The sequence below is a fragment of the Kogia breviceps genome, chromosome 6 (assembly GCF_026419965.1).
Source record: "Kogia breviceps isolate mKogBre1 chromosome 6, mKogBre1 haplotype 1, whole genome shotgun sequence".
Classification (NCBI taxonomy): Eukaryota; Metazoa; Chordata; class Mammalia; order Artiodactyla; family Physeteridae; genus Kogia; species Kogia breviceps.
In genome coordinates, this window is record NC_081315.1 from 138539113 (window position 1) to 138560039 (window position 20927).

The following is a 20927-nucleotide window of genomic DNA, read 5'->3' on the forward strand; positions in this document are numbered from 1 at the left end:
TCTCTAAATGTTTGATAGAATTCACCTGTAAGGCCATCTGGTCCTGGGCTTTTGTTTGTTGGAAGATTTTTACTCACAGTTTCAATTTCAGTGCTTGTGATTGGTCTGTTCATATTTTCTGTTTCTTCCTGGTTCAGTCTCGGCAGGTTGTACATTTCTAAGAATTTTTCCATTTCTTTCAAGTTGTCCATTTTATTGGCATACAGTTGCTTGTTGTAATCTCTCATAATCTTTTGTATTTCTGCAGTGTCTGTTGTTACTTCTTTTTCATTTCTAATTCTATTGATTTGATTTTTCTCCCTTTTTTTCTTGATGAATCTGGCTAATGGTTTATCAATTTTGTTTATCTTCTCAAAGAACCAGGTTTTAGTTTTATTGCTCTTTGCTATCATTTCCTTCATTTCTTTGTCATTTATTTCTGATCTGATCTTTATGATTTCTTTCCTCCTGCTAAATTTGTTTTTTTTTTTTTTTTTAATTCTTCTTTCTCTGGTTGCTTTAGGTGCAAGGTTAGGTTGTTTATTCGAGATGTTTCCTGTTTCTTGTGGTGGGATTGTATTGCTATAAACTTCCCTCTTAGAACTGCTTTTGCTGCATCCAATAGGTTTTGGGTCTTCGTGTCTCCATTGTCATTTGTTTCTAAGTATTTTTTGATTTCCTCTTTGATTTCTTCAGTGATCACTTCGTTATTAAGTAGTGTATTGTTTAGCCTCCATGTGTTTGTTTTTTTTTACAGATCTTTTCCTGTAATTGATATCTAGTCTCATATCATTGTGGTCGAAAGAGATACTTGATACAATTTCAGTTTTCTTAAATGTACCAAGGCTAGATTTGTGACCCAAGATATGATCTATCCTGGAGAATGTTCCATGAGCACTTGAGAAAAATGTGTATTCTGTTGTTTTTGGATGGAATGTCCTATAAATGTCAATTAAGTCCATCTTGTTTAATGTATCATTTAAAACTTGTGTTTCCTTATTTAATTTCATTTTGGATGGTCTGTCTGTTGGTGATAGTGGGGTGTTAAAGTCCCCTACTATGATTGTGTTACCGTCAATTTCCCCTTTTATGGCTGTTAGTATTTGCCTTATGTATTGAGGTGCTCCTATGTTGGGTGCATAAATAGTTACAATTGTTATATTTTCTTCATGGATCGATCCCTTGATCATTATGTAGTGTCCTTCTTTGTCTCTTGTAATAGTCTTTATTGTAAAGTCAATTTTGTCTGATATGAGAATTGCTACTCCAGCTTTCTTCTGATTTCCATTTGCATGGAATATCTTTTTCCATCCCCTCATTTTCAGTCTGTATGTGTCCCTAGGTCTGAGGTGGGTCTTTTGTAGACAGCATTTATATGGGTCTTGTTTTTGTATCCATTCAGCCAGTCTGTTTCTTTCGGTGGGACCATTTAATCCATTTACATTTAAGGTAATTATCGATATGTATGTTCCTATTACCATTTACTTAATTATTTCAAGTTTGTTCTTGTAGGTCTTTTCCTTCTCTTGTGTTTCTTGCCTAGAGAAGTTCCTTTAGCATTTGTTGTAAAGCTGGTTTGGTGGTGCTGAACTCTCTCAGCTTTTGCTTGTTTGTAAAGGTTTTAATTTCTCCATCAAATCTGAATGAGATCCTTGCTGGGTAGAGTAGTCTTGGTTGTAGGTTTTTCTGTTTTATCACTTTAAATATGACCTGCCACTCCCTTCTGGCTTGCAGAGTTTCTGCTGAAAGATCAGCTGTTAACCTTATGGGGATTCCCTTGTGTGTTATTTGTTGTTTTTCCCTTGCTGCTTTTAATATGTTTTCTTTGTATTTAATTTTTGATAGTTTGATTGATATGTGTCTTGGCATGTTTCTCCTTGGATTTATCCTATATGGGATTCTCTGTGCTTCCTGGACTTGATTATTTCTTTTCCCATATTAGGGAAGTTTTCAACTATAATCTCTTCAGATATTTTCTCATTCCCTTTCTTTTTCTCTTCTTCTTCAGGCACTTCTATAATTCAAATGTTGGTGCATTTAATGTTGTCCCAGAGGTCTCTGAGATTGTCCTCAGGTCTTTTCATTCCTTTTTCTTTATTCTGCTCTGCAGTAGTTATTTCCACTATTTTATCTTCCAGGTCACTTATCCATTCTTCTGCCTCAGTTATTCTGCTATTGATCCCATCTAGAGTATTTTTAATTTCATTTATTGTGTTGTTCATCACTGTTTGTTTACCCTTTAGTTCTTCTAGGTCCTTGTTAAATGTTTCTTACATTTTGTGTATTCTATTTCCAAGATTTTGGATCATCTTTACTATCATTATTCTGAATTCTTTTTCAGGTAGACTGCCTATTTCCTCTTCATATGTTAGGTCTGGTGGGTTTTTACCTTGCTCCTTCATCTGCTGTGTGTTTTTCTGTCTTTTCATTTTGCTTATCTTACTATGTTTGTGGTCTCCTTTTTGCAGGCTGCAGGTTCATAGTTCCCGGTGATTTTGGTGTCTGTCCCCAGTGGCTAAGGTTGGTTCAGTGGGTTGAGTAGGTTTCCTTGTCGAGGAGACTAGTGCCTGTGTTCTGGTGGATGATGCTGGATCTTGTCTTTCTAGTGGGCAGGTCCACGTCTGGTGGTGTGTTTTGGGGTATCTGTGTCCTTATTATGATTTTAGGCAGCCTCTCTGCTAATGGATGGGGCTGTGGTCCTGTCTTGCTAGTTGTTGGGCATAGGGTGTCCAGCAATGTAGCTTGCTGGAATTTCAGTGAAGCTGGGTCTTGGTGTTGAGATGGAGATCTCTGGGAGATTTTCGCCTTTTGATATTACGTGGAGTTGCGAGGTCTCTTGTGGACCAGTGTCCTGAAGTTGTTTCTCCGACCTCAGAGACACAGCCCTGATGCCTGCCTGGAGCACCAAGAGCTTTTAATCCACATGGCTCATAATAAAAGGGAGAAAAAAATAGGAAGGAAGGAAGGAAGGAAAAAGGAAGGAAGGAAGAGAGAAAGGAAGGGAGAAAGGAGGAAGGAAGAAAGAAAGGAAGAAATTAAGAAAGAAAGGAAGAAAGATGAAGAAAGGAAGAAAGAAAGAAGATAAAGTAGGATAAAATAAAGTTATTAAAATAAAAAATAATTTTTAAGAAGAATAAAAATAAAAGGGATGGTCAGGACCCTAGGACAAATGGTGAAAGCAAAGCTATACAGACAAAATCTCACACAGCAGCACACACATACACACTCACAATAAGAGAAAAGGGGGAAAATAATAATATATCTTGCTCCCAAAGTCTACCTTCTCAACTTGGGATGATTCGCTGTCTATTCAGGTATTCTACAGATGCAGGGCCCTTCAAGTTGATTCTGATCCGCTGCTTCTGAGGCTGCTGGGAGAGTTTTCTCTTTCTCTTCTTTGTTCGCACAGCTCCAGGGGTTCAACTTTGGACTTGACCCCGCCTCTGTGTGTTGATCACCTGAGGGCGTCTGCTGTTTGCTCAGACAGGACGGGGTTAAAGGAGCAGGTGATTCGGGGGCTCTGACTCCCTCAGGCCTGGAGGAGGGAGGGGTACAGATGCGGGGTGAGCCTGTGGCGTGACATTGCACCAGCCTGATGTGCACCATGCATTCTCCCGGGGAAGCTGTCCCTGGATCCCGGGACCCCGGCAGTGGCGGGCTGCACAGGCTCCCAGGAGTGGAGGTGTGGAGAGTGACCTGTGCTCGCACACAGGCTTCTTGGTGGCAGCAGCAGCAGCCTTAACGTCTCATGCCCTTCTCTGGGATCCGCTCTGATAGCCGCGGCTTGCACCCGTTTCTGGAGCTCCTTTACGCGACGCGCTTAGTCCCCTCTCTTTGCACACCAGGAAACAAAGAGGGAAGAAAAAGTCTCTTGCCTCTTCCGTAGCTCCAGACTTCTTCCGGACTCCCTCCCGGCCAGCCGTGGCGCACTAGCCCCTTCAGGCTGTGTTCATGCCACCAACCCCGGTCCTCTCCCTGTGATCAGATGGAAGCCAGTCTCAGCTCCCAGCCCCGCCCACCCCGGTGGGTGAGCAGACAAGCCTCTCAGGCTGGTGAGTGCCGGTCGGCACCGATCCTCTGAGGGAATCTCTCCACTTTGCCCTCTGTACCCTGTTGCTGCGCTCTCCTCTGCGGCTCCGAAGCTTCCCTCTCCGCCACCTGCAGCCTCCGCCCGCGAAGGGGCTCCTAGTGTGTGGAAACCTTTCCTCCTTCACGGCTCCCTCCCACCGGTGTAGGTCCCGTCCCTATTCTTTGTCTCTATTCTTTTTTCTTTTGCCCTGCCCAGGTACGTGGGGGAGTTTCTTGCCTTTTGGAAGGTCTGCGGTCTTCTGCCAGCATTCAGTGGGTGTTCTGTAGGAGTTGTTCCACGTGTAGATGTATTTCTGATGTATCAGTGGGGAGGAAGGTGATCTCCGCATCTTACTCTTCCGCCATCTTCTCTCTCCCCTCCTAAAAATTTTATAAATAAGGAACCCAAGATACAAAAACTTAACAGATTTTTCTAGAACTTCCCTGGTGGTGCAGTGGTTAAAAATCCACCTGCTAATGCAGGGAACATGGGTTCAAACCCTGGTCTGAGAAGATCCCACGTGCTGCGGAGCAACTAAGCCTGTGCACCACAACTACTGAGCCTGCAAGCCTAGAGTCTGTGCTCTACAACCAGGGAAGCCACTGCAGTGAGAAGCCCACGCACCACAACAAAGAGCAGCCGCCGCTCGCCAAAACTAGAGAAGGCCCACACACAGCAACGAAGACCCAATGCAGCCAAAATAAATAAATAAATAAATTTATAAAAGAAAAAAAAACTTTTTTTTCTAATATTAATCAGCTATAACATGGTAGGAGCTAATATTTTAACCAGACATTCTATCTCCAAGGTCTTGGGTATTTACACATATGTACATAAATCCCAAAGCTGGCGAAAGACTATTTAAAGCTTGGAATAAGGATTTAGTCTTATCGGTATTGAAATTTGTATGACATTTTGGCAAACCCACCACTACCACCACCACCACGAAAATCTGTTGACATTGCTTGTACATGATGAGGCAGTGTCCCATTCAGTGGAATTTATTATTCGGCAATGAGTCTTTAAAAAAAATTTTGCATACAATGCAGCAAGATTATTTATAATAACGAAAAATTGCAGATGACCTACGTTTCCTTCTTTAGAGAAATTGCATATCTAATTTATGCACTATTATTATAACAAATGTGAAGAATTTTTGGCATCTTAACAAACTGCTTACAAACTGAAAAAAATGTAAAAAAGGTCAAATTCACAATTGTTTGTAAACTACATTTTAACTGTGTATAAAACTGATAGCTGTAGAAAAATGTATTTAGAAATACAAGTCATACCCCAGATATTTTTGGGTAGTATAAACATGAATAATTACTTTATCCTTTGTGTGATTCTTTTTCTAGCTTGTAATTTTACCTTTAATAGGACCTTATTGAGTGTAAATTAAGAGCCTTCTTTTTCTGCAAGACTATTTGGCAATATTTTTTGCTCTTTGACCTTTAATGCCACTTCTAGAAATTAATCCAAGGGTGCCCAAAGACTTACAACATGTGTACTCACAGCAGAATTATTTGTGGCAATAAAATACTGGCAACAAACTAAGCATCCAAAATAGTTATAAATCCTGGCTCATCCATATGACAGAAACAACCTGTCATGAACATACAGTACAAAGAGATTTAATAACATAGGACGTTGACAAGAAATACTGCAATTAGTTTGAGTGCTTATCCCTGTAAGCTGAATTTATGGGTAATTTTTAAAGATCTTCCCCATTTGTCAATTTTTCAGTAATAACATACATAGTATTATCTTCATGCTTGCAAGAAGCAGATACATACTTGCATCTCAGTAGTCATTTTGGGAATGTTCATTTTAATTTTAAGTAATGTATTTTTAGTGTTTCATTCTTTTTTTCTTAGAAAACTTTATGATATATAAACCAGAAAATATTTTTATTTAATGGCAAGATATAAAATATCCCATCAAATTAAATCATTTTCTTTACATTTCATCAAGATATTCTCATTTTGATTCAAATTCCACTGAGGAAAACAGCAGCCCAAATATTCATAAGATTTATGTTTGGTATATGGGCCTTCATTTATTTAAACCATTTCCTAACTTTTCCTCTACTTAAAAAAAAAATAAGAGTAGTAATTACAGCTTTCTAGGGTTGCCCTTCTAAGAGAAAGTTAACATATATTGTTCAATAAAAACCCATTATTAGCTCTGCAACCTGTATTGTGTCAACTACAGACAAACAAAACAATTTAATCTCAAGCACATTCAATTCTTCTTCTAAGTGGTGCCTTAAAGGACTTTTTAATGATTTTTAAAATTAAGACCTTCTGAATTATATCTCATCAAATTTTCAATGTACAGAAAATTGGTACTGAAAAGTATATATAAATATACAATAAACATTCATCTCCATATATTCTAAATTAGTTTGCAGTTGAATCAGCAAGACTTAGAGTAGGAATACTCTATCAATCTTAAGTATATCTAGAGTTTGCTAAATTTAAACTCCTTTGATTTTTTTTTGAAGGACACTATTATATTTTTCTTGTGCTGTAATTTTATCATACTGTTATCTATGAACACTATTCAAAAGGCAGCTTGCTCTTCTAGCTTTAAGAATGTATTTTTTGTACATCAAGATAAATAACATTTCTATTACAATGACCATATAAGTTTCAAGTGATTGGAAGCTTTTACTATTCAAGGGTCTTTTCTATAAATAGTGTTATGAAGTGATATTACCTTATCATTTGACTAGCACTGTAACACCCTTTTCAGGAAGCTGTCCTTGAAATCTAATGCATTTAAGAAGGTTAATTAAGGTCACATTTATAATGGGATGGAATAGAATCTGGAATCAAACACAAATGACTTAATATCAGACTATGAAGTGGTTTCCTGCAGAACACATTAATATTTAGAAAAGGAAAAACTGAATGGGCAAATAATTGTACCACACTATATATAGAGAGATGTCTACATATATAGATAGAGATACTGATGGAGCTTTAGTTTAGTGACTTTAGCTGAAAAATTCTTTAGGTCATTATATTAACAGTCTTGGGCTGCCATAACAAGCACAAAAAACTGAGTGGCTTCAAAGAGCAGAAATTTATTGTCTCACAGTTCTCACAGGAGGCTAGAAGACAGAAATCAAGGTGTTGGAAAGGCACTCCCTTTGAAACCCTCTTCCTAGCATCTGGTGGTGGCCATCAATCCTTGGCATTCTTTGGCTTGCAGCTGCATTGTCAGCACATGAAATGCTCCCTGTATGTCTGTGTCTTCACAAATGGCCATCCTCTTGTGAATATTGGATTTAGGGGCACACCCTATTCCCAGATGGGCATATCTTGACTTAACTAATTGCATTTAAATGACCCTATTTCCAAATAAGGTCATATTCTTAGGTGCTTGTGGTTAGAACTACAGCATATCTTTAATTTGGGGGTGGTAGAAAGAATTTAACCTATGATAGTCATGATAACTATGGTATGAGGTCCTTACAAAAGAAAATAGTGAATTATCTATACTGAATGTCTACAGGGTTCTACAAGTCAAGAAATATTTGAGACTCAAGGCAGTTCTACCATAACAGATCCAGAGTTGTGTAGCATAAACAAGCAGCATTATTTCAGAAAGCCTACTTTGACCCACAAGCATGCTCCTTGTTCAAATGGAGGTAGGGAGTTTTCCTACTGCAAAAGGAATTTCAATGTAAGATCTAAGTTTTTCAGCAGAAAATTATTCACACCAATCTAGGCTACTGAGTAGGAACATTCTTCCTACAGTGCTCCTCCTAAATCTTGATTGAAGCTTAAAAATACTGAGGACAGGGGCTGATTGATGTCTATCTTTTTTTACTTCTATACACTCAGGAGAGAGTACAGAGTGTTTGTCTCTTGATGGGAAAAAAAAAGTGGAATATTTGTAGATATGGTGAACATCCTTTTCTTATCTCCATTTTGTGTTAAATCCAAATACACGCACTCTGCATGCTTTTTTTTTTTTTCTTTTTTTTGCGGTAAGCAGGCCTCTCACTGTTGTGGCCTCTCCCGTTGTGGAGCACAGGCTCCGGACGCGCAGGCCCAGCGGCCATAGCTCACAGGCCCAGCCGCTCTGCGGCATGTGGGATCCTCCCAGACCGGGGCACGAACCCGCGTCCCCTGCATCGGCAGGCGGACTCTCAACCACTGCGCCACCAGGGAAGCCCTCTGCATGCTTTTATACCCACACAACTGAACGTATCTAGACTAACACACCCCAAAGTGCATGGTGATATCCCTTTAAATTCATGCTTATTAACCTCAAGCAGGCCATGAATGCTTCACTGATATTATCCTATACTTCCTTTGTCCAGATCTCCTAAGTGACTATTTCACACATTCCACTCACTCCTCCAACAGGCGACCCACTCTCACTTCGTCTAGCTGATAAACTTCTCTTGCTTAGCTGACAAAGTCACCAAAGGACTTCCACAGGCTCTCACCATCACAACATCCAGCTGCCAGTACCACTGTGCATTGAACAATACCAGAGGCTGCAGTTCACTTTTTATGCTACTCACTAGAGCAAAACTCCACAGAATACACTGTTACAGTGCACCCAGGAGTTGTGCAATTGGCAGTCTAGCCTATCAATGTCTGTGTTCATATACTCTGATCATTACTCATGTCGACGTAAAAAACATTCACAATGTGAAAGTTGAGAGTTATGTTTTATTCAGCAGTAATCTAGGACCTCAAGCCCAGGAGGCATCATCTCAAGTAACCCTGAGAGAACTGATCCCAGGAGTGAGCCAGGATATAAAGAAGTTTTGCAACAAAGGGCAGGTAGTCCGAATGTCAAAAGATTATTGTTAATTAAAGAAAACCAGATAGCCCAAGGTAAGGAATTTAGCCCTTTTCTATGTATGGGAAGATGCAGGAGTCTGGGCTCCGTGAAATCGTTCCTTTGACATGCACCTCAGCTCTCTGGGGCCAGTATCCGGTATTTCTATATCCTGAGTTTCTTCAGGGCTCACCATGGAGAGTGGCTGCAGTCTGATTGCTGCTAGATGGCAGGTATTCTTTTCTTCCTGAGTTTCCTAAGGGCTCACCCGCTCAATTTGGAGGGCTGCAATGGCTGATGACTGTGACATCCTTTGTTTACTGGCAGGAAATATTCCATTTCTCGCTCGTGATGTATCATGATATATCGGTTCTGCTCTTCTCGAAACCCAATACCATCACATTGTGCATGCGCAAAAAATGACTGAGTTAATTCTCCCTTCTCTCTCCTATATCACCAAGATCTTACTCTCCACAGAACTTATCCATCAGCATGGAAACACGCTATTATTTCTTTTATGTGGAAAAAATGAAACAGTCTTCTCGTGATCATCCCTCTTTCCCTTTTATCTACTACTCCATTTCTCTAATCGTCTTTGTAGAAAAATTCCTAAAAATATCCTCTCTACATGTTGTTTCTAATTCTCTCATAAACCAGAATGTTTCCCTCAATGCTCAGCCCAAAACTGTTCTTGACAACTTACACATTACTTAATAAAATGGTAACTTCTCAGTCTTTATTTTACCTTACCTATAACAGAATTTGACAAAGATGAATTCTTTCTCCTGTCAACTGAAAAAAATATGCACAACTTAAAATTTGAGAATTATGTTTTATTCAGCGGATTTTCTAAGGACTTAAGCCCAGAAGACAGCCTCTCAGATTGCTCTGAGGGACTACTCGGAAGAGGTATGGGAGGATCCAGGATATATGGGAGTTTTGCAACAAAAACTGGTGGTTGAAACATCAAAAGATAACTGTTAATTAAAGAAAACCAGATATCTCAAGTTAATGAATTGAGATACCACTTTTCTGTATTTGGGAAGATGCAAAAGTCTGGGCTCATTGGAATCTTTCCTTTGATATGCACCTTAGCTTTCTAGGGCCAGTATCCTGTATTACTTGTTTTTTTTTTTTTTTTTTTTTTTTTTAACATCTTTATTGGAGTATAATTGCTTTACAATGGTGTGTTAGTTTCTGCTGTATAACAAAGTGCATCAGCTATACATGTACGTATATCACCATATCCCCTCCCTCCTGTGTCTCCCTCCCACCCTCCCTATCCCACCCCTCTAGGTGGTCACTAAGCACTGAGCTGATCTCCCTGTGCTATGTGGCTGCTTCCCACTAGCTATCCACCCTACCTTTGGTAGTGTATATATGTCCATGCCACTCTCTCACTTCGTCACAGCTTACTTACCCTTCCCCCTCCCTATATCCTCAAGGCCATGCTCTAGTAGGTCTGTGTTTTATTCCTGTCCTACCCCTAGGCTCTTCCCCTCAGGGCTCACAGCTGGGGGAGGCTGCAATGGCTGCTGGCTTGATGACTGCAACACCCTTTGTTTACTGATATGGCAGGTGACATTTTTCATCCATAATCCTTAAAACATTTTACTTGGACCCCAGGCTACTGCATCTGTTAGTTTGCCTGCCACCTCATTGGTTAACCCTCCTCAGTCTCCTTTTCTGGTGTTTCCTCTTCTCTCTCAGTTTTTAGTGTTGGATGGCCTTATCCTTCAGCTCTTGATCCTCTCCTCATTCTGTCCGTATTTATTCATTTGATAATGATACACGGGTTCTTGCCTTTAAATACTGTATATAAATATGTGGATGACTACCAAATTTGTGCCTTCAATCCACTTTACTTCAAAGTACATACATAACTCCCTACTCATTTTTACACTTAAGATATAGAGTTAAAATTTTTATACCTGAACAAGACCAAAACAAACTTATATTCCTCATTTTACCACTCATAAAAATACAAATCACTGATTAAAAAACTCTGAAAGATATGCCAAATATGTTCTAATTTGGTAAAGATTATTTCAAATATACAGCTACTGTCATATTTAATATATGCTATTTCTACTACCAAGCATCTCAAATTTAAAATGTCACATTTCTCCAAAGAAGAAATAAAGATGGCCAATAGGCACATGAAAAGATGCTCAACATCGCAAATTAATAGAGACATGCAAATCAAAACTACGATGAGATATCACCTCACTCTGGTTAGAATGGCCATCATCAAAAAGTCTACAAATAATAAATGCTGGGTAGAGTGTGGAGAAAAGGGAACCCTCCTACACTGTTGGTGGGAATGTAAATTGATACAGCCACCATGGAGAACAGTAAGGATGTTCCTTAAAAAATGAAAATAGAGTTACCATATGATCCTGCAATCTCACTCCTGGGCATACATCTGGAGAAAACTAGAATTTGAAAATATAATTGCACCCCAATGTTCATGGCAGCACTATTTACAATAGCCAAGTCATGGAAGCAACCTAAATATCCATCAACAGAAGAATGGATAAAGAAGATGTGGTATATTTATATATACAATATAATACTACTCAGCCGTTAAAAAGAATGAAATAATGCCATTTGCAGCAACATGAATGGACCTAGAAATTATCATACCAAGTGAAGTAAGCTAGAAAGAGAAAGACAAATACCATATGATAGCACTTATATGTGGAATCTGAAATATAATACAAATGAACTTATTTACAAAACAGAAACACAGACATAAAAAACAAATTTATGGTTACCAAAGGGAAAGTGGGTTGAGGGATAAATTAGGAGTTTGGGATTAACAGATACACACTACTTATATGTAAAGTAAACATCAAGGTCCTACTGTATAGCACAAGCAATTATATTCAATATACTGTAATAAACCATACTGGAAAGAAAAAATAGAAGTGATTCATATATAAGAAAAATAGTTTCTTGTAAATAAAATAAAATACTATAAATTCACTCCCTAAAATGTGTTATTCCGGCAGTCTCCGCACCTCAGGCAACTCTATCCTTCCAGATGCTCAAGACAATAACTTTGGAAATATGATTGATTCCTCTCTTTTTCTCAAAGCATGCTTATAATCTGTCAGTAAATCCTGTTAACTCTACCTTCAAAATATATTCAAAAACCAAACAGTTGTTTTTACTCTACTCAATTTTACCCACTTCAACCAGCTCCAAGAGGCTAATACCTGTCCCCCAAATTACTGCATTAGCATCTTAACCTGTCACCCTGAATCCACACTTTCTCCTACATTTTCTTCACAGTGATTATCACTCATGTGGCTCAAAATCCTTCATTTGCTTCTAAATTACATAGAGTAGTAGTCTGCATCCTGAAAATCATATATAAATAAAAGAGACTCAGAATTAATAAAATATATAGATATATTAATAAGGCATGATTTTTTTCTTGTACACAATGTTGGACATGTCATCATTTTTCAGGTTTCATGAAAAAGATATATTCAGGGAAATATAATATTAGAGGATAATGTAAGGTTTTGTGTTTTAAGAATCAGAAATTTAACTAGATACTCAACTATAATTAGGAATAAATTTATTTGTGAAATCATGTTTTTGTTTGTGGAAGGTAATTATGTATAACCCTATGTAATATAGACTTATGAAGAATAATTTGTACAAATTTGAATGCAAAAATTATGTTATTTTTCTCAAGAATACAAGTGGTTGAAGAGAAGGAGTTCATTGCAGTAGTCGAATCAAATCAGTTTTTTTTTTTTTTTTTTTTTTTTTGTGGTACGTGGGCCTCTCACTGCTGTGACCTCTCCCGTTGGGGAGCACAGGCTCCGGACGCACAGGCTCTGTGGCCACGGCTCACGGGCCCAGCCGCTCTGCGGCACGTGGGATCTTCCCGGACCGGGGCACGAACGCGTGTCCCCTGTATCGGCAGGCAGACTCTCAACCACTGCGCCACCAGGGAAGCCCCAAATCAGTTTTTTTTTTTTTCAAAATGATACCAAACAAAACATTTCAAAGAATGAAATTTCTTCAACATCATCAAAATATGTATTTCCATTTCTTTGAATCTTTATATTTTATTTAGGAATAGAGCTAAAATGTCATTCATTTCTCATCTTTCTTTGACATCCTAGGCAGCTATATGCATGGATGAATTTCAGTCTTCATACAAAATGGAAAGTTGATCCAATAGTTCTGAATTTAACCTTCCTTTTATTTTCACCCACAAACAGACACATACACTCAGATACGACAGTCCTATTATGACTTGAAATATTTCTTTAGAAAACCTGGTTTTACTTTTCTAGTATATTGTCAATTGATTATATTTAATAGTTACTAAAGTAAGTTCTTTATTACATAAAATGTGTTATATATATATCAGTTTTAAGGATAAATCAAATATTTTAGCCTTGGTTATAATTAATAATGAATTATTCATAATTCCCTTCCACAAGTTTCATATTAATCCTCCTCTGTGCATATTAGAATTTTATGTTTTACATTTAATAGGAAAACATTTTGCTATTTTCCATAAAGAAAATAAGTGTTTTGAAGTCAGTTTTACATATCATAGTTAATATTTTCATTGCACTTTTTATGCCTTCCAAGGCACATTGGTTTTTTTCATGTGTGAAGTTCACTGCGTGGCTTAAATTTAATGGCTTAAATAAGTGAATACATATTTAGAAGTTATTTTATGTGCCTGTCATCAGTATTTAAAGATGCTACTTGTAGTAATTATTCATTGCATGTTCAGGCATGACAAAAATCACTGAAGCCTGACAAACTAAACTATTAAGAAAAAATATATCAGAAAGTAAACTGTTGTGGATATTACAGTGTTGGCTAACAAAGAGTATTGTATTCTTGGGATTAAATTCATAATTAATGTGTCCAATGGAGTCTCATTGGAAATTCAAAGAGAGTGACTGTTACGTATTTGTTGAATTATTGTTGCATTGCTTATATTGCTGAGAGTTCTTAATACATAAGTTAAGGATATATTAATTAAACTAAGTGAACCTTAGTTAATGTTCAGTTTATTCTGTTAATTTTAAGTTTTCTATGTCAGAAATATTGGTAGCTTCACAAAATTTTTGTGGTAAAAATGATCATGCCACATTGATAAGCCTTTTCTTTGGAAATATGTGGCTATATGTAAAATATAATGAATTTCAAGAGATTTGCATATAGGAAATATGTTAGCAATAGGGTGTACCTTGGGATATCCATTTATTGTTCAAAGGGGAAAATTACATATGGTGTAGAAAGTTTAAGTGACATAAAAATTCATACAATTAGTAGCAAAGCAAGTGTTGGATCATGGGTGTCCTAACATAAGCTCTACTTTCCTCTCCCATCTATGTTCATGTATGTAGGAGTGTAAATTATGAATATACCATACATGCTTTGTTAATTATATCTATACCATTCAAGAATAACATCCTCTCTGGACCTCAGTTTTAAATTGAAGAATTTCAACTTTATAAACATAAGATTTGGAAAGCATTTGATTTTCTATGATCTGAACAGCATAATTCCAGATTTCAATTTAATTGATATTGAAAGAAATTGCCAATGCAATTTAAAGTATGAAAGTTATTTTTCAGAAAAAATCAGGGAACTAGTAACTTTATCAAATAAAATACTTAGAAAAAGAATTATGATTAGATTATAAAATAAAAAGAAATTGGGAAATTTCTTAGAGAATTCCAAAATGACATACTAAGACTACAATGAAATAAGAAACAAAATTCTTTTATAATTAAAGTATAGTTAATTTACAATATTATATTAGTTTCAGCTATACAACATAGTGCTTCAATATTTTCATAGATTATACTCCACCTAAGTTATTATAAAAGATTGGCTGTATTCCTTATGCTATAAATCATATCCTTGTTTATTATTTATTTTATATGTAGTAGTTCATTCCTCTTAAACCTTTACAGTGTTTTGCCCCTCTCCCCACTGGTACACACTAGTTTGTTCTCTATATCTGTGAGTTTGTTTCTGTTTTGTTGTATTTACTCACTTGTTTTATTTTTTAGATTCCACATATAAGAAAAAACATACAGTATCTGTCTTTTTCTGTCTCACCTCACTAAGCATAATACCCTCCAAGTACATCTATGTTGTTCCAAATGGCAAAATTTTATTCTTTTGTGTGACTGCGTAGTATTCCATTGTATAATTATACCACATCTTCTTTATCCATTCATCTGTTGATGGACAATTAGGTTGCTTCCATATCTTGGGTTTGTAAATAATTACTAAGTACTGAAATTTAAATTATTTAATTAAATAAAATAATTTTATGAGCAAACAATATTTAAGTGGTTGACATGAAAAGGAAAATCTCTAATCTTTGAAAGAGAAAAAAGAATTTTCCAACTTTTGATAGTAAATTACAGAGCAAATTGATAAAATGTTATTTCTAGGTACTTCTCAACTTACTACTCAAATTGGCCAAAAGAACACACACATACACTCACACATTATGAGAATAAAACAAGCCTCTGAAGCAAATATTGATTTTATATTTTTAAAGAGCATTTCTGTACTTTCATTTACTTTGGAATACTGTTACATAACTCAGAATTTTATAATAAAAACAGTAGGAAAGAGAAGCTTGTAGAACACAAAAGCATAAACAGATCAGTATTTCTCATGAGCTATAGTGGAGTAGGTTGGGGCAATTGACTACCAAAGGCATGAGTAAATTTTATGGGACAATGAAACTTTTATATCTTGACTGTGGCAGTGCTTACACGCTGGATGCCTTTATCAAAAACAAGAAATATACATGAAAAAGGATAAGGTTTATTGTATGTAAATTATGCCTCATAAACCTGAGTTAAAGAAAAAGCTTGTGAAAAAATTTGATTATATATATCATATATACACACGTTTATACACGCACATACATGAATGCAACGTATTCCTTTTTTGTAATGGCATATTATAAGCAATGGAATTTGAATTTCTTAATTTCTGAATACAACAAATTATATAAATATAATTTCTAAAGTACTTTTAATTGATTAATGTAATGTCAAAATTGAACAAGTTTTAGAAATTTAGTTTTGAATTGTTTTCCTTAATTTGGGTCGTCTGGCCACCCCCCAAAGGGGGACAGCACACCCATTGATTCAATCTACCTTCTTAAATAAGGTGACCCTAATCAAATCAATCATCCTTTTTAATGGGTGTCATGAGACTTAAGAAGACAGATTGATTTAATGGGGGTCAGGAAACCTAAGGTGTTTGGTTGGTTTAATGAAGATCAGGAGGTTTACAAAGGTATGGATTGACTCAAACGCAATCACGTGATTTAAGGGGGCTTATTGTTTTAAGGGCTGTCCGGAGATTATGAAGGGCTATTGATTTAATGGGGTTCAGGAAAATTAAGAAGGCCAAAAGTCGCAATGGGTGCCTGGAGAGTTAAGAAGGCAGATTGGTTACTGCCATCACAGAGCCTCCTGGTATTTATGTTCACAATTGTCTTTCTTGTGAAGCATTATATGATACAAATTAGTATCTTAGATGCTAATAAAAACACATATTTGTAAATATGTAATTTAAATGTGGTTATGTTATTAATACAGTCTTACATCCAAATTTCACCTTCACATTCAGAAAAGAAATGTATGGCACTCATCAGGATAGAGACAACAATAAGTAATTAAAGGAACAGAAATGTGCTAATAAAAGTCACTGTGTTTATTTTACTTTTATATTATTTTATGTACATTCATTTTTATCCCTGAGGAAGAGAATGCTAAAATAAAAAACTATTTTTAAGTATATATAAATGCTGGAAATTATTTTTTACCTTTGTAGAAGACAATAAAAATGTATAGTTTTAAAACTTAGCAAGGAAGAATTTTTGCTTTCAGGGAGGAAAATATCTTATGTCCTTAATTCTTGGCAACTAGCCAAGTTTCTGGTATTCCTTTGGGCTTAATAAATTCTTGTTGATTTATAATTAATTGAAAGGTAAAAAAAACACAAGGAAATATTTAATCAATTCCAATTTATAATTATGTTGATTCTTCTAGTGGAATAGGTTCCTTGAAGCTAGAATAGAGCATATGTGTTGTGTATTCTGCAACCTGTAGACCAGGGCAAAGTAAAACTAATGGTAAAATGGATTTTAGGAAAAAATTGAACCAATAAATTATTTAGGAAAAAAATAATACAGGATAGAACTGAAACCAGAAAAGATTATGGTAGATATATGGAATCTCTACTCCTGTAAAGTTTAAACACAATCCATCTTAAGTAATGTATCTGATGGAAGAAATCACTTGTATGTTTTTAATGTATACCTCTGTAGTGAATAATCATTGCAAAAGTATGGTCAACACACACATGATCCCATCAACAGTAATGGTTGTTTTTCATGTAATAACTAGATAAAATTCCTCTTTCTGATGAAAGGATCTGTTCTTTTGGGAGAAAAAAAAAGTTCTGAGAAAGTAAACTATTATTTTCTTCTATGAACGTGCTGCTTTCCAACAACTTCCAAGAGCAAGAACGAAATACACATTGCCCAATCTTAAAAATGTAGCAACACGTTAATCAGAAAGACTTAGTTGTTTGCACAGATGGGTACAGCTATAGGACAAAGCTGCCCAGGAGTGCCAGAGTCAAGAAGAAACAGCTTCTCCATTTGACAACAAAGTTGGCAGAATATCTTAATAATTATCCACTGAAAGTAAAATCACAGTGGAAACTGACTAATTTTTTCTTTATTTTGTTTATTGATGTGTTCTTTGCCTAGACATCACTAAAAATAGATTTCACAAATAGCATAATAAGTATGATGATTATTCAAGTATACAGACTTAAGGAGAATAAATCTCATTCTATTTTGTCAACAGGTTTTTTTGTTGTTCTTCTTGATCTTTTTAACCTTATTATAGTCTACTTTATTTAGTTATATAGTTTATCAGAAGCTATGCTAGCTAATTTAATTTATCTGAAAATAAAAATCTCTCTCAGTACATATCTTCCTATGGATTTAAATATTTTCATTCTTAACAAATTGGCAAAACAATAGTGATAAAAGCAAAATCAAAAAAGAAACAGCAAACTTCTTTATAGAAATGTGTTTTTATCTTTTATAAAATAATCTGAACAGTTTATGAAGAAAATGTAAGGAAAAGAAGGCACCTATAGTAAAAATTCATTCAGTACCATAGCAAGTCACTCATACCCACTTTCCTCAAAGCATTGTTAAGAGTTTATAAAAATTATCCCTACCAATTTATCTTTTATATCACTCATTGATTTTCACTTTTTCTTACTCCACCTTGCAAAATTTTTCAGTTTTTTGGTTTTGTCTTGTAATCAAATGTAGACACTTAGAAAACTTAGCATAGATACCCACAAATTTTATAAAAATAGCAGAGCGACACTTACTTGCTTTTTCAATAAAACATTTAAAAATTACAAATGTGTGAATTACACTCCACTCTGTTGAAAGAGCAGATTGGATAAACGTACCACAATAAAAACTGATGGGTGCTCTGTGGCTCCAGAGAGGAAAAGTTGTTTGCAACAGCAATATTATAAATTAATTGATGTCACAAGAACACCACAAATGTCAAATGCTTTTGAGAATCTCCATGGTCAACTGCCTCCTTGATATATAATTAGAAGGTTTTCAAGAGTCTGAATAGAGCTAACGTTCAATGGTGAACAAAGCATAAGGAGCATAAACAATTTAATGAATTTGGTACTTGATAATTTTATAGAAATTGAAACACTAAAGGAAGAATCAGATACTAGTTATCCTTACATGAATTTTTAGTTATTTTTGTTTGTTTGTTTGTAATTATATAGGAGATTTAAGTGGTACACATGATTCTTTTAACCAGAGTCTATCTGACTCTGATGAAAATGATCACATTAATCGTGGAGCTAAACTGAAGGAAAGTACTTACATCGTTTGTCAAATTGAGAGGTCTTCATGTTTTCTCTCTGTTTTAGTACAGTGGTTTCTTATTTCACTTAGGGCAGAAAATATACGCACACTCATGCACACATGGATACCCACAAAGCTGATATTGTAAGTTACTTTTATGAATGACCAAACTGAAAGATGATATTATCAATTAATAAAAAATAAAAAATAAACAAGAGATATGTCTGAGAAAAAATAAAATATAGGTTATAACTGTCTTTTCTTAGAAAGCTATTTTCGACTACAATTACATCATAATATCTTGCTCTCTTCACTATATAACAATGAGATGTAACATTTAGTGATTTGTGGGATAAACAGTAGTATTTGGAGAAGAAAAAAAATGAGGATTTACAAATGTCCCTCTCTAAGCAGGTTAAGTGTAATTTAGTGTGAGCAAATGTAGAGATACAAAAATCTAAAGAAAAAACGTGAGATAAAGAAAGAAGAGTAAATAGAACTATAAAATGATTTCTTTCACTATTTAAGACTTTTTTCACACAATTAAACATTTTCATGTTACTTTTCTCCTCTAAAAACCTGAATTCTAAATGGAAGTCTAATTCATTGGCTTCTGTGAAGATTAGTGGGCACAATTCTCAAAAGTAATTTGCAATTGTAAGAAGGAGGTATAAATATTCAGTACTAGAAATAAAATCTATTTTTCAAAGTGTGTCACATTTAACACCAAAACCATTCACTAAAATCATATATGTCTAGTTACTGTATGGGCTCTTATAGTTTTTAGATGTTACGTTTACATGGACAGTTCCTAAAATGAGATATAGCAGGGTTATTCTCCTGATGTATTAAACAGGTGAACTTGATTTAGATTTCCTAAAAGTACTTTACCCTTTGATCATGCTTGTCAAGATCCTAAATGTAAAGCAGTTTAATTTTATCAAAGTTGAAAAAATCATACCACTTCTGAAATTTTGCAAAAACATTTATATAATACATATAGTAAAATCGTAGCACATGCTTGTTTAATAATCAGTTCTTGGTATATTTGACATTTTTTTTTTTTTTTTACTTTTCTCATTTATTTAGGTACTTATTTTAGTTAAATTAACCCTTGCACTACTTACTTTGATTTCATATGTATAAATTGGCTCAAATAATTTACTCAAATAAGAAACATAGGGGCAGGCACAAAAAGCGTTTGAAGACATAAATGACATCAAAGATGATTTAAAAAAATAAAAAGCCTAGTCTCAGATTTTGTAGACTTATTTTCTCCTTTTAAGTTGTTACTTCAGTTGATCCTTAAGTCCTGTATAGGTTTAACTTCCTTATTGACTAGATACCGTCTTTGACAAAAGGACTACTAACTCATGCATTATAATCTCAGAAGTTTCTGTAAGGAGAGAAGCAAAGTCCATGATTTTGTCCTTCTGTTGTGTTGGTTTGGTTGTTATACTTGCAAGGATTTAAGGCTTAATACATATTTTCCTCAAGGACTGGTCCTCTCTGCATCAACTGAGTTGATGTGCATATACTGTAAAGCAAATAAGGTAAAAAATAATAACTATATGTAAGGAGGGGTGGAATTCAAAGTTTTACTAAGAAATGAAAAGTAAAGATATCTATGCTTGAAGAAACAACAGTAATTCCTCGTGGATAAGACTTAATTTGATAAAAATACCAATATCTACAAATTATTTTGAAGTTTTAATGCAATTTAAATTACAATATATGTTTTTGAATGACACAGTCATTCTAAATTTCTGTATATGTAATATATAAGCATAAAATATTATATATGTACATACACACATACATTTTAAAATTAGTAACAGACTAATATAAAAGTGAATTATTTGAGTAATTAAGGGAATTTGTACTACTTGAACTTAGAATTTAGCTTATATTAGTGTCATAAGCAAAATAACAGGTAATATGGAATAAAAATATAAGAAATCCAAACACATATGTAGAAATTTATTATAAGATAACATTCACAATTTGAATTAATGCAACAAGGATAGCCTATGAAATAAATAATAATGGAAAAACTTATTAAGCACAAATAAAAAAGCAAAGTAAATTCCAGGAGAACCTAATAGTTTGAGAGAAAAGGAAACAAAT

The 20927-nt window shown here is 35.1% G+C and overlaps 1 long non-coding RNA gene and 1 pseudogene across 1 annotated transcript in view; one reads left to right on the plus strand and one right to left on the minus strand.

Annotated features, from left to right (window-relative positions):
• LOC131758227 (putative tyrosine carboxypeptidase MATCAP2 pseudogene) overlaps positions 1-9214 on the minus strand; it is a 71255-nt pseudogene extending 62041 nt beyond the window's left edge.
• LOC136794446 (uncharacterized) overlaps positions 1-20927 on the plus strand; it is an 821984-nt gene that overhangs the window by 296434 nt on the left and 504623 nt on the right. The gene's annotated exons all lie outside the window — the stretch shown is intronic.